The sequence below is a fragment of the Lethenteron reissneri genome, chromosome 1 (assembly GCF_015708825.2).
Source record: "Lethenteron reissneri isolate LAM-NWPU_2019-01 chromosome 1, ASM1570882v1, whole genome shotgun sequence".
Taxonomy (NCBI): Eukaryota; Metazoa; Chordata; class Hyperoartia; order Petromyzontiformes; family Petromyzontidae; genus Lethenteron; species Lethenteron reissneri.
Genome location: NC_083779.1, coordinates 1,961,262 through 1,974,942, shown reverse-complemented (window position 1 = coordinate 1,974,942; position 13,681 = coordinate 1,961,262). Strand labels below are relative to the sequence as shown.

Below are 13,681 nucleotides of genomic sequence, written 5' to 3'. Positions count from 1 at the left end.
CTAAGGGTCTCTTTGTGAGTCTAAGGGTCTCTTTGCGAGTCTATGGGTCTCTTTGCGAGTCTATGGGTCTCTCTGTAAGTCTAAGGGTCTCTGTGTGAGTCTGTGGGTATATGTGTGAGTCCATGGGTCTCTATGGAAGTCTATGGGTCTCTGTGTGAGTCTATGGGTCTCTCTGTAAGTCTAAGGGTCTCTATGGGAGTCTATGGGTCTCTGTGTGAGTCTATGGGTCTCTGTGTGAGTCTATGGGTCTCTGTGTGAGTCTATGGGTCTCTGTGTGAGTCTATGGGTCTCTGTGTGAGTCTATGGGTCTCTGTGTGAGTCTATGGGTCTCTGTGTGAGTCTAAGGGTCTCTATGGAAGTCTATGGGTCTCTGTGTGAGTATTAAGAGCTGATGCTGGGAGGGGGGGAGGTCGCGGCGGGGCGAGCGCGACAACCGCAGCACCGCCACCACCGCCACCACCACCGCCGCCGCCGCCGCTTTCATTTCTAAAAATAGTTCCAACAACAACCAGAAGAGACAATCGCGCACGCACGAGACTGTGCAGTGACGCAAAGCGCACAGACACCCTCCCCCCCCCCACTTCCACCCCCCACTTCCACCCACATCCACCCCCCCCCACTTCCACCCACATCCACCCCCCCACTTCCACCCACATCCACGCCCCCCCCCCACTCCCACCCACATCCACCCCCCACTTCCACTCACATCCACCCCCCCCCCACTTCCACCCACATCCACATCCACCCACCCCTCCCCACATCCACTCACCCCCCCACTTCCACTCACATCCACCCCCCACATCCACCCCCCCCCCACATTCAGCAACCCCCACATCCACCCCCCACATCCAGCAACCCCCACATCCACCCACCAACCCCCACATCCACCCACCAACCCACCCACCAACCCACCAACATCCACCCACCAACATCCACCCATCCACCAACCCACCCACATCCACCCACAAACCAACCCACATCCACCCACATCCCCCCACATCCACCCACCCACCAACCCACCCACGTCCACCCACCCACCAACTCGCGAGCTCGTCGCTTGCGGTACCAAGGGCGATTCGTTCGCTCTCATTCTCTATCACCCATCCCAGGCAGAGGAAGGAAGCTGTCCGTAATTAACCCCGGAGGACTGACGCGAGCGAGCGAGCGAGAGAGGAAGAGAGGAAGAGAGGTAGGGAGGTAGGGAGGGGGGGAGGCTGCACGAACTCCTCTGAAGTTCATCCCAGCCTCGTTTGCTGTCAAATGTTGCTCGTCAACGGAGCCCCCCCCCCCCACTCCCCCCACACCCCCCCCTGCGGAGGCAGCGTTGACCCAATTTGAAAAAGGAGCCCCCCCCCCTCCTCGGTTTTGCGAGCGGTGACCCCACTGCTCTCACCAACTCTGTTCAAGGACGTGTCCACGATGTGGGGGGGCAGGGGCGCCCCCCCTCCCCCACCCCCACCCTCGCTACCCCCCCTGCCCCCACCCCACATCTCCCCCCCCCCGCCCCAACCCCCCCCCCCCCTCTCGTCAGCTGCTTTCACAATTGGTGGATGGTATTTTCAGCGATTGGCACGATATTATTGGTGATCAGAGGTTTGTTTTTGTTTGTTGTTTTTGTTGTTGGGTTAGATCGCGTAACTGTGCTTGTCACGTGAACATCACGTGCCGGTCAGCTGCCACTCCAGCGCACGTTCCGCTGGCGTATTGAAACATTCATGGCAAGTCGCCTGATGAAGCTGGTTGTAATCGCCCGCGAGATGCTGCGTGGAAACTTACCTGCCCTGTAACTCCGTAACGAGGCTCTGGGTCTTCTCGGCCACGGTGGAATATTTTTTTCAAACATATTGTGAAAGTCACACTGTGTGTGATTGACATTGGTGTTGAGTTGGGGTTTTTTTGTTAACTGCTAACGCAGCAGCAGCAGCAGCATCAGCATCACACGACCCTCTGCTTAATTGAGCAATTACGATCTCCCCACGTTTGCTCAACTATAGCGGGTATCGAGTCCCATCGCGATGGTGAACAGCAGCAGCAGCACAGCCTACATTCGTACAGAGACGGAAGCCGTCCCGACATTTAAGTGAGATGCTAAACACCCCCTCCCCTCCCGCCCCGAAAAATCCTAAGTACAGGATGTTTTAAAAAGATGGACCCAATTTCAAAGCAGTATATTTTCACGATGGCAACATGTTACAATTACACAAAAAGTTACGAACGGTTTAATGAGTCATCAAGTTTTACTAACCATTCAATACATGCTCTATGTGCCCTCCACCTGCTGTACGGACAACATCGAGACGAAAGTTGAATTCGTCCCAAACGCCTCTCAAAGTGTCGTCTCCTTCCACTGAAGTCACCGCTGCCGTGATTCTGTTTTAGAGGTCATCCAGATTAGTCGCTAATGGTGGCACAAAAACACCGCGCTCTTTGACGTATCCCCACGAGAAAAAGTCGCAGGGTGCATGTGATGTCTGGGGGTCTTGGGGGCCAAGAATATAGCGCCAAGTCTTGGGGTCACGTACGACCTATCCAACGTTGAGGCAGCGCGTCTTGCGAATGACTGAGGCTAGGGGCTGTTTGTGTGCTGGTAGATGCATCTCGCGGTTATCATTTGAAACTCTATGCCCCGCCCTCTCTATGCCCCTCCCTCTCTATGCCCCGCCCTTTCAAGTGGTAAGAGTTTCGTTCATGGGCGGTTCGTGGTTGCAGAGATATAGCGATTTTAAATCGGGTCCATCTTGAAACACCCGGTATTATTTGTTTCAATTTACAATCATTATCCGAAACTCAGCCCCTACTAATGCGCCCGGTGTACAGGAGGTCGTGGGTTTGATCCCGGCCCTGGTGCATGCACGGGTGGAATTTGCGTCTCTCTCCCCGGGTGGTCGCGTGGACTTGTGAACCGATCCTGGGCCTCCCCTAGGTCGACTCCGAGCGAGTGAGAGCAAGGGAACGAGTTGGTGAGAGTGAGAGAGTGGCCATCACGGTGGCCAGATGTTAACTACCTCGCCTGGTACGCAGCAGGTCGGAGGCTCAATCCCGACCTTGACGCCTGCTGCTGCATATTTTGAGTTTGCGTGTCTCTTCCCGTTGTTGCTTGGACTTTTCTCCGGGACCTACCGGCTTTTCCCTCCGCATGTAGAATCGACTATCACGCCTTTAAGAATAGTTGGCTGCCGTAAATTTCCACGCGATCACGACGTAGTTCGGGTGGGCATTACCGGCGACCTCTGGTGCTGCTGCTGCTGCTGGCCACTGTGACAGGACCATGAACACGTGCAATTACACGCGTTCAGAGCATCCGGCTGCTGCTAGAAATGTCCACGTGATGATGATGATGATGCTGCTAAGCCCACTTCGTTGAGCATTCATTTGTGATGACCAGGTCGCTTCTGGGAAAAGGAGAGCTGTATATACGTCAGTGGGACTTACCTGGCTTAAATTAAAACAATTGCTAACTTTAAATAGTTTAATCACTAGGTCGTTTTCCTTCCGTAATCTGATTACTGCAATGAATTACCCGGATTCCCAATTCTACCCCCACTTCCACCCCTACCTCCACCCCCACCCCCAACTCCACTCCCACCCCCGCCTCCACCCCTACCCCCACCTCAACCTCCACCTCCACCCACAACTCCACCTCCACCTTCACCTCCACCCCCACCCCGACCCCCACCTCCACCCCGACCCCCACCTCCACCCCAACCCCCACCTCCACCTCCACTCCCACCCCCACCTCCACCCCAACCCCTACCTCCACCCCCAACTCCACCTTCACCCCCATCCCGACCCCCATCCCGACCCCGACCCCCGACCCCCCACCCCCACTGAATTTGAACCTTCCGTTGACCGCGTGAGTTTGTCAGCCTTCCGAGAGAGAGAGAGCGGAGGGGGCGTTTGAGGGTAATGACCGCGGCCGTGGGCAGGCAGGCGGACAGGCAGGCGGACAGGCAGGCGGGTTTATTCCGGTCCACCCAGGTTCCTGGCTCGCAATGACCTGCTCGGCTTGCCCTCTGCAAACACGCAAGTCCATCGGCTCGTTTGCACTGTGAAAGAAAACTTAACTTGGAACTTTTATTTTTATTTCACCGGGTAAGGCCTCCCAACTGAGCTACACAGCTCTTTATTCAGAAGCGACCTGGCCACCAACGACAGCTCAACTAAGCGGGCTCATCATCATCATCACCACGTGGAAATGTATAGCAGTCGCCAAATACTCGAATCGCGATTCTAAATGTGGCGTACCTGGAGAAAAGTCGGCGCGACCACGGGGAGAACATGCGAATTCTAAACATACATGCGACTCTAATCTATTATAATCTATTTCTATTTTAGCAGGTAAGGCCCCAATGATCTGTATAGATTATTTTTCAGAAGCCACCTGGCAATCACAAATGATAGCCCAACGAAGTGGCTTATCGCGTGGAAATTGTTGATTCTGAATGTGGAGGAAAAAACCGTGAGAATTATTCCTGTATACCAGGCGAGGTAGTTAACATCTCGCCACCGTGATGATTATGAGAATGAGACACGCAAACTACAAATACACAGCAGCAGGCGTCAAGGTTGGGATCGAACCCACGACCTCCTGCATACCCGGCGAGGTAGTTAACATCTCCTAGCCACCGTGCCCACCCCTAGGTGAGTTTGAGGGGTGGGATAATACATGCGAAACGAAATAAATAAATATATCTACACCCGGCCTGTCTGACAATGCAAACCAGACGCTGAATGTCGAAACCGGGTCCCCAAAGCTGCTTGGTTTTTTGCTCGTGTTGAACCCAACGCTGCTGAAATATTTCACACCCAGAAGTCCGCGCGCGCGTGTGTGTGTGTGGCTGATGCGATGTGCAGAGGATATACTTGGGATGTTTACGCAGAGACGCGTCGCCTGATTGTCTGCTTGTTCGATGTTCAGGGCTAGCGGGGAACAAAGCAGAGTGAAATAAAATAATTTGAATAAAAATGCAAACTTTTTCCGATTTTAAATTGTACAAAGTACATGGCAATAAATTTCGATTTAAAGCTTTCGTGACTGCAGGGATTCATCTTCTTGGTTCTTTCGGAAAAGCCACGTAAAGGAAAATAATAAAATAATAAAAATAAAACATAATAAAATAATATAATAATATAATATGTTTTATTTTTATTATTTTATTATTTTCCTTCTACGTGACTTTACCGAAAGAACCAAGAAGATACATGGCAATAGTGTCATCGTCTCGTTACTCCATCATCATCAACATCATCGTCGTAAGCATCATCAGCAGCAGCAGCATCATCGTCATCATCATCATCGGCCATGATCTATCCACTGTTGCATGAAGCCCTCTTAGAGACGCTGTCATCACCCCACGCAGTCTCGTTGGACAATATCACCGTGGAAATTCTGGCGTTGATTCTTATCATTCTGGCATCATCGTTGTTATTATTATTATTGTTATCGCGTTGTTATCATCTTCTCGCGCCTCCCAATCTCCTCCTGAAACGCACGGCCAAGTGCTGGCGTGCTCGAGAGATAACGATGGCATCCCGGCAACGTTGGGCGACCGCTGGAATGTGGTTGACCCAACACTTGGTGCCCAAAGTTCCACGTTTGGTGCGATGCGAGTTGGTGACGGGAGCGCACTGCGCTACAAACCCGGTCACCCGAGCTCGATTCCCGCTCGCGGCCACCACCAACACCACCACGTGACGATTGCCTGAACCTGTCCTGGGACTCCCCTAGGTCGCCTCAGCCTCAAATGACTACCTGGTGCGCTGCGTAAAAACATCGCCGCTACGGGGAGACAAAGGCGGTCGGACGTAGTGTTGGCCAACCACCCCCTCGTGCGTCACAGTGCCGGCCTTCATAGGCGCTCGCTAACAGTACTTGCCCCAACAGTCTGTTGAGGCTATACGGGGGATCTTTGTCGTTGTAGAGGTTCACACGCTGCTACCACCACCAAGTGACGATTGTCTGAACCTGTCCTGGGCCTCCCCTTGGTCGACTCGGCCTCAAATGACTACCTGGTGCGGTGCGTAAAAACATCGCCGCTACGGGGAGACAAAGGCGGTCTGGCGTGATGCTGGCCACCCACCCCTCGTGTGCCGTGCCGGCCTTCATAGGCAGGCAGTGCTACTCGCTAACAGCACTTGCCCCAACAGTCTGTTTAAAAGCGAGACTGGGGTGGGGGGGTGAAGGCATGGCTGTTCAGAATCCACTTTGTACTCTGGGTGCTTGAATAATAATAATAATTTTTGTAAAAGGTTTCACGTTGGGGGGGAGGTATTTGTCATTGTAGATTGGCATGGGCAGGTGCGCACATAGTGGTTACGCGTCTAATGTGATAATTGGTTTGCCCGGTAGTGGATCGGGTAAGGCGGCGTTCATTGTTCCACCACCGCCCCCACCGCCACTCATCTCCCCTGCACCCCCCCCCCCCCCCATGGAGTTGTTCATCCAGGGCCAGGAGTCTCGCGTGTCAAGAGGATTTGCGCTGTGTTGGTTCACCTGGAACGGCGTGAACGCACGCGGTGGCGGCGGCGGTGGTGGCGGTGGTAGCGGTGATATTGGTGGTGGCGGTGGTGGCGGTGGTGATGGTGGCAGTGGTGGTGGTGGTAGAAGTGGTGGTGCTGGTAGAAGTGATGGTGCTGGTAGAAGTGGTGGTGCTGGTAGAAGTGATGGTGCTGGTAGAAGTGATGGTGCTGGTAGAAGTGGTGGTGCTGGTAGAAGTGGTGGTGCTGGTAGAAGTGATGGTGCTGGTAGAAGTGATGGTGCTGGTAGAAGTGATGGTGCTGGTAGAAGTGATGGTGCTGGTAGAAGTGATGGTGCTGGTAGAAGTGATGGTGCTGGTAGAAGTGATGGTGCTGGTAGAAGTGATGGTGCTGGTAGAAGTGATGGTGCTGGTAGAAGTGATGGTGCTGGTAGAAGTGATGGTGCTGGTAGAAGTGGTGGTGCTGGTAGAAGTGGTGGCGGTGGTGGTGGTGGTGGCGGCGGTGGTGGTGGCGGCGGTGGTGGTGGTAGCGGTTAGCAGGCGCTTTGCTACGAACCCCGGCGAGCTGAGTGTGTGAACACCAGCGTTGGGAGACAAAGGCGGTCTGGCGTTGTGCTGGCCACCCACCCCTCGTGTCCCGTGCCGGCCTTCATAGGCGCTGCTACTCACTAACACCACTTGCCCTCCAACAGGCGGTGGTGGTGGTAGCGGTGGTGGCAGTGGTGCTGGTGGTGGTGGCGGTGGTGCTGCTGATGCACTCCACGGTATCTCGAATACAGAATGAGACACCGCAGGCAGCTGACGATGCAGAGGCTGCTGCTCCCCCGATCCGGACACGTGGCACGGCCTCGGAGATGAACAATGCCGCCCCCCCCCCCCCCGGTCCACACCACCCCGGTCGCCCCCCCACCGCCCCCCAAATCGCGTGTTACGTCTGTGTGCTCACAACAGTCGGTATGTTTGTGTTCATCGTAAAATTGCCGTATTACGAATTCTATGTACATGTGTGTCAAAGGCAAACGGGTATAAGCTCAATAGAGAGCAGTTTGTTTTCCATGGAAGTATTATTTTATACGTGTGTGTGTGTGTGTGTGTTTCTGTGTGTGTGTGTGTTTCTGTGTGTGTGTGATGGGGAGCGGTGGTGTAGCGGTTAGCGCGCTGCGCTACGAACCTGGCGACCCGGGTTCGATTCCCGCTGACGGCCAACACCGGTGACGATTATCAGAACCGGTTCTGGGCCTACTCTAGGTCGACTCAGCCTTAAATGAGTACCTGGTGCGATGTATAAACATCGGTACTAGGGAGACAAAGGCGGCCGGGCGTGGTGTTGGCCACCCACCCCCTCGTGTGCCGTGCCGGCTCGCTAACAGCACTTGCCCCTACAGTCTGTTAAGGCTACACGGGGGATCTTTGTCTTTGTGTGATGGGGAGCGGTGGTGTGGCGGTTAGCGCGCTGCAGCTACACGTGCTGCAGCTACACGTGCGGCAGCTACACGTGCGGCAGCTACACGTGCGGCAGCTACTTTTGCTTCTAGGATCATCCGGCACTGGCGCTAACCGTTGCGCCACCGCTCCGCCGTACGCGAACACACGCGTGCAGTGGAAAGCCGGGTAAGCCTCCGCACAGCAGTGGCGATGTTGGTATAGTTGTGTGCACACAACCCATGTGTCACGTGAATGAAATCCGGCTGAGCTGTCCAGCCCAGCTCTTGCACCTTTTGCAAATATAATCTAATGCCGTGTTCATACGGGGGGAGCGGGTGTGGTCGCGTGGAATTCTGTGCCCAGGTGCTCCGGTTTCCCCCCCACCCACCCATCCACATCAATTTAGAATCAGCATGCATTAAGATTATTTAAGATTATTTTTGCCGCTCTGAATTTCCTCACGGTAAGCCGCCTTTGTTGAGCTATCGCCTGTCGTCAGGTAGCTTCTGACAAGTAAGTTGCTACCTCGGTGGGGATCTCTGCCTTGGGTGGCATTGGGGTTTGGTGGCTTCGTGTGGAATTTTGTACGCGTGTGTGGGTCATTCGTCTACTACGCGATCGTGTTTTTGTGTTCCTTGTTGTTGTAGCGTTCTTACGCCTCTTCTTGGTTCTTTCGGTAAAGTCACGTAGAATGGAAACAATAAAAATATTAAAATAAAACATAATAAAATAATTCTCACGACGTTTCGGCCACAACGCAAGCAGCCGTCATGATGACGTCATGATGACGGCTGCTTGCGTTGTGGCCGAAACGTCGTGAGAATTATTTGATTATGTTTTATTTTATTATTGGTATTGTTTCCATTCTACGTGACTTTACCGAAAGAACACAGAAGATGAATCCCTACAGTCACGAAAGCTTGAAATCGTTCTTACGCCGTGCCCCTACTGCGCATCAGTGAAAAACAAGAGCTTCACATCTCATCGGATTCCGCTTGCAGTATGAATAAATTGATGGCGAGCGAGTAACATGTTACACAGAAAAAAACCTAAGAATATGTTACACGTGGACAAGCCCCTGATTACCCCCTTGCTCCTTCTCTCTCTCTCCCGGTCACCGGAGACTTCACATTCTCACACCTCCGTAATCACCGTCACCGTTCCGTTTCGCGACGGGCTTGGTGGCACTACGAACCATGAGCGCGGTGTGGCTGAGCGGGGTGATGTCTTGAAACGCACCAGGCCGCCCGTCCCCTGATCCCACAGCTCAGTGGGGACATTTGCACGGTAGGATGGGGATGAATCTTGATTTGAAGCTTTCGTGACTTGCAGGAATCCATACTCTTTGGTTCTTTCGGTAAAGTCACGTGTGTAGAAATAAAATAATAATGTAAAACAAATCACAAAGTTTCGATCGCAACACGAACAAATGCTGAAGCATTTTTGCCTTGCTGTGGTTGTCCCACCTGATGATGATTGTTTGTGTTGCGATCGAAACGTCGTGATTTGTTTTATTTTATTTTATTATTTTATTTCTACCTACGCGACTTTACCGAAAGAACCAACGAGTATGGATGAGGATGTTTTAGTTTTGTGTTTGTATGTGTTTACCTTCTTGTACTTTGCACTTACTACCGTGTTTTTGTTACTTTCTGACCCCGTGGACATCTGTGGAGGGCGGAAAGAGCTTTAGAGCTCATCGGATTCCTCCTGCAGTAGAAATAAACAATCGGATCCACTGGCCAGAGCGGTGAGGCCGCAAGTCCAGCAGTGGATTGGCGCGGTGCAAAATAAATCGAGCGAATCAACGGCAGCTAACTTGACCTGGCGACGGTCGAACCAGGCAGGAGAGAGGTTCAACACCTGCTGACGCATCGCTCGCCCACTGTTGTGCACTGCGTGGCAGAGGTCGCAACCGGGTACCCGATACCCGTACCCTACCCGATACCCGGCTACCCGTACCCGGCCGGGTACGGCCCGTACGGGTACGGGTACCCGTTTGCGACCCTGGTGCGGTCGGGTACGGGTACGGGTAGGCCGTGAGTCACTGGTGAGTAACCGTTTGTCACTCATTTCCCAACGTCTTGTCTCTTCTCACAATTCAAGTGCCTAGAATCAACCCACCCGCGCCTGCAACATGGCTTCATCCCAGAGGTCGCAATCAGGTACCCTGTCGGGTACGGGTACCCGTTTGCGACCCTGGTGCGGCCGGGTACGGGTAAGGAATCAAAACGCGTTTGCGACCTCTGGTGCATGGACATCAGCGTGGGGAGACAAAGGCGGCCGGGCGTCGGTCCTGGCCACCAGCCCGCTTTTGGTGCTACTCGCTCACAGCACTTGGCCCCAACAGTCTGTTGAAGGCTACACGGGGGATCTTTGTCTTTGTGTGTGTGTATGTTGTTTGACTGTGTGTGTGCGCGTGTGTGTGGTCGTGCCACACACACACACAGGGGTACGGTGGTGCAGTGGTTAGCGCGCTGCGCTACGAACCCGGGGACACGAGTTCGATTCCCGCTCACGGCAAACACCGGTGACGATTGTCTGAACCGGTCCTGGGCCTCCCCTAGGTCGACTCAGCCTCAAATGAGTACCTGGTGCTATGTCAAAAAAAAACATTGCCACTAGGGACACAAAGGCGGCCGGGCGTGGTGTTGGCCACCCACCCTTTCGTGTGCCGTGCCGGCCTTCATAGGCGCTCGCTAACAGCACTTGTCCCTACAGTTTGTTAAGGCTATACGGGGGATCTTTGTCTTTGTAGAGGTTCACACGTGCTACCACCACCAAGTGACGATTGTCTGAACCGGTCCTGGGCCTCCCCTAGGTCGACTCAGCCTCAAATGAGTATCTGGTGCTATGTTTGTTAAGGCTATACGGGGGATCTATTTTTCGTGCCGCGCTACGAACCCGGCCACCCGAGTTCGATTCCCGCTCACGGCCAACACAAAACCGCGTCAACCCACACGCTTTACCCCGTATTCTTCTTGCACAGGGAAATTGACTTTTCAGGTCCATACGGCGCACAGCCGTTTTAATACGGGCACAATAACAATAATAATGTTGTCTATCTGTCTGTGTTTCTCCCTTGTGATGGGACTCTCTGCAGGATGAACGTTGAGATGTATAAGGGGCACGGGGTGACCAATAAGATCTGACTTGGTCTGTGATAAGGTAGGGGCACTGATAAGGGGTTGACAGCTGATGCAACAGCGTCACCGGTGACGATTATTTCAACAGGTCCTGGGCCTCCCCTAGGTCGACTCGGCCTCAAACGATTACCTGGCGCGCGGTGCGCAGTAAACATCGCCGCGAGCGAGACAAAGGCGGCCGGGCGTGGTGTTGCCCCCCGCCCCACCACCTCGCGTGACGCGACAGCACTTACCCCAGACAGTCTGTGAAGGCTATACGGGGCAGCTTTGTCACCCTATGCCTTTGCATTGCGCGTGTGTGTGCGTGTTGTAATTACCTGTTAGCATGAGGTGTTAAGTGGTTGCCGGGAAACTAATGATGCAGTAATGCACACTGCATGTTAAACCCTGCGCATTGCAGCCTCGCTCGCCCGCCGTAGATATTTAAACATTCCCAGGCCTCGAGTTTAATGCCTTTTTATTTATTCTGCACACCAAACACAAAGGTCCCCCGTGTAGCCTCGACAGCCTGTTGGGGGAGAGTGCTGTTAACGAGTTAGCACCTACTCGGGTGGCTGGGTGGGTGGCCAGCGCCACGCCTAGCCGCCTTTGTCTCCCTCGTGGCGGTGACGTCACCACAGCGCGTGTGCCAGGCTATGTGCACGTTAAGGCCACGTGAAGTGTCTCACACCCACTGGCAGGAGGTCACGGGACAGACCCAGTTGCCATGGGTCGACTGAGATGACTGGCAGATGCACAACCTGTGCCACCTACTGCGCCCACTCGCTGTGTTTATCCACCCGGCGCTCCGCTCGTTGTTGTGAGCGTCGCTCCCCTCTGCCCCCCGTTGTTGCTGGAGGGCGACTGGCTCCAACTGCCCAGTAGCGTCTTTCACGAGCCTCTCCATGCACAAAGATCTCCCGTATAGCCTCAACAGACTGTAGGGGCAAGTGCTGTTAGCGAACACCTATGAAGGCCGCAACGGCACACGAGGGGGTGGGTGGCCAGCACCACGCCCGACCGCCTTTGTCTCCCTAGTGGCGATGTTTACACATCGCACCAGGTACTCATTTGAGGCTGAGTCGACCTAGGGGAGGCCCAGGACCGGTTCAGATAATCGTCACTGGCGTTGGCCGTGAGCGGGAATCGAACCCGGGTCACCGGGTTCATAGCGCAGCGTAGCGCTAACCGCTGTACCACCGCTCCCCACAGTTCATGTCGTTTTGCCATTCCTCCTCCTCTGATGAAGGATCGTAGACCTGGCCACAGTGGGTTTACTGTGCGGTCCTTAGTGTGGACTGTGTATCTCTGTGGGCCTCTGTGTATCTCTTTGTGTCTCTATGGGTTGACTGTGCGTTCCATAGCTTGGGTTGTATGGCCACTGTAACTCGTGTCTCTTTGGTGTATCTCCGTATTTCTCCATGGGACCCTATGTATCTCTCTGTGTATCTGTATGTCTACGCATCTCTTTGAGTCTCTCTAGTGTGCGTCCTCTATGGGTTTATTGTACAGTCCACAGTTGCCGTTATATGGCCACAGTCGTGCCACTGTGGCTTGTGGCTTTAATGCATCTCTATGGGTCTCGATGTATCTCTATGGGTCTCCGCGTTTCTTTATGGGTTTTTGCTGTTTGGTCCATTGTTTGGTTTTCATGGCCACAATCGCACTCCTGTGGCCCGTGGCTTCAATTTGCCCTGAGCGGAATAAGTAAATTTTAACAAAAGTAAATAAATAACTGCGGTTTTGTTATTTGCGATAATATCTCATACATACTTAGGCCCTTAGCTCCTGCGGCAGAATCAGCAGCCAGGCTCATGAAGGGTGGTCACCCGTCCAAGCGCGATCCAGGCTTGTTTTTACCTGCTTAGCTTTCTGAGATCTGCTGATATCGGGTGGAGTCAGGGTGACTTTTTGCAATAGGTTTGAATATATATGACTACAACGTACAGTTTGTATGTACAGTAAGGTCTCAGAGTACATGGGCTCAGAGTGCACGGACCCGCTCATACGCAACCGACCCCGATTCATCCTTACACTTTTTGTGACTCGTACTTCGCTACACGCACGGGGCGGGAAGCGAGTTCCAATCACCCCCCGCCATCACACAAATGATGGATTTGACGGCGTGTAACTATCGCCCGTGCAAGAAACGAGTAAAAAATCTCTCGTGTTCTCTCCGACCTGGATGCTACCGATGATTAGTGAATCATTGACTATACAGTACTGTACTTTATTGAGTATTCATGTACATTTATCTACATTTTATATACACTCTAACATTTTACATACACACTCGAATAGGCGAACCCCAACTTACGCGAATCCATGCTCACGCGGGGGTACACGGAAGCTAACCCCCGCCGCATACTCTGAGACCTGACTGTATGTAATTGTACGCCTTAAAGATGCTGCACCATTGGCTGTTGCAGTGGTCAACAGCGCCACCAGACTTGGCAATCCAGAGGTCGCCGGTAAGGCCCACTGAGCTACGTAGCGCGGGGCCCTTGAAAGTGCGGGACCCGTAGCTACTACTGGTCGCGTGGAATTACTCTCTCAAATTATAGCTCAACAAAGTGGCTCGTCATCGTGTGAAAATGTACAGCAGCAGCGAAATACTCTGAATGCACGTTCATTCTAAATGCGGAGGGGGAAACT

At 53.4% G+C, this 13,681-nt stretch overlaps 1 protein-coding gene across 1 annotated transcript in view; it reads left to right on the top strand.

Annotated features, from left to right (window-relative positions):
• Positions 1-13,681, top strand: part of LOC133340668 (semaphorin-6D-like) — a 188,590-nt gene that overhangs the window by 56,128 nt on the left and 118,781 nt on the right. The window lies entirely within an intron of this gene.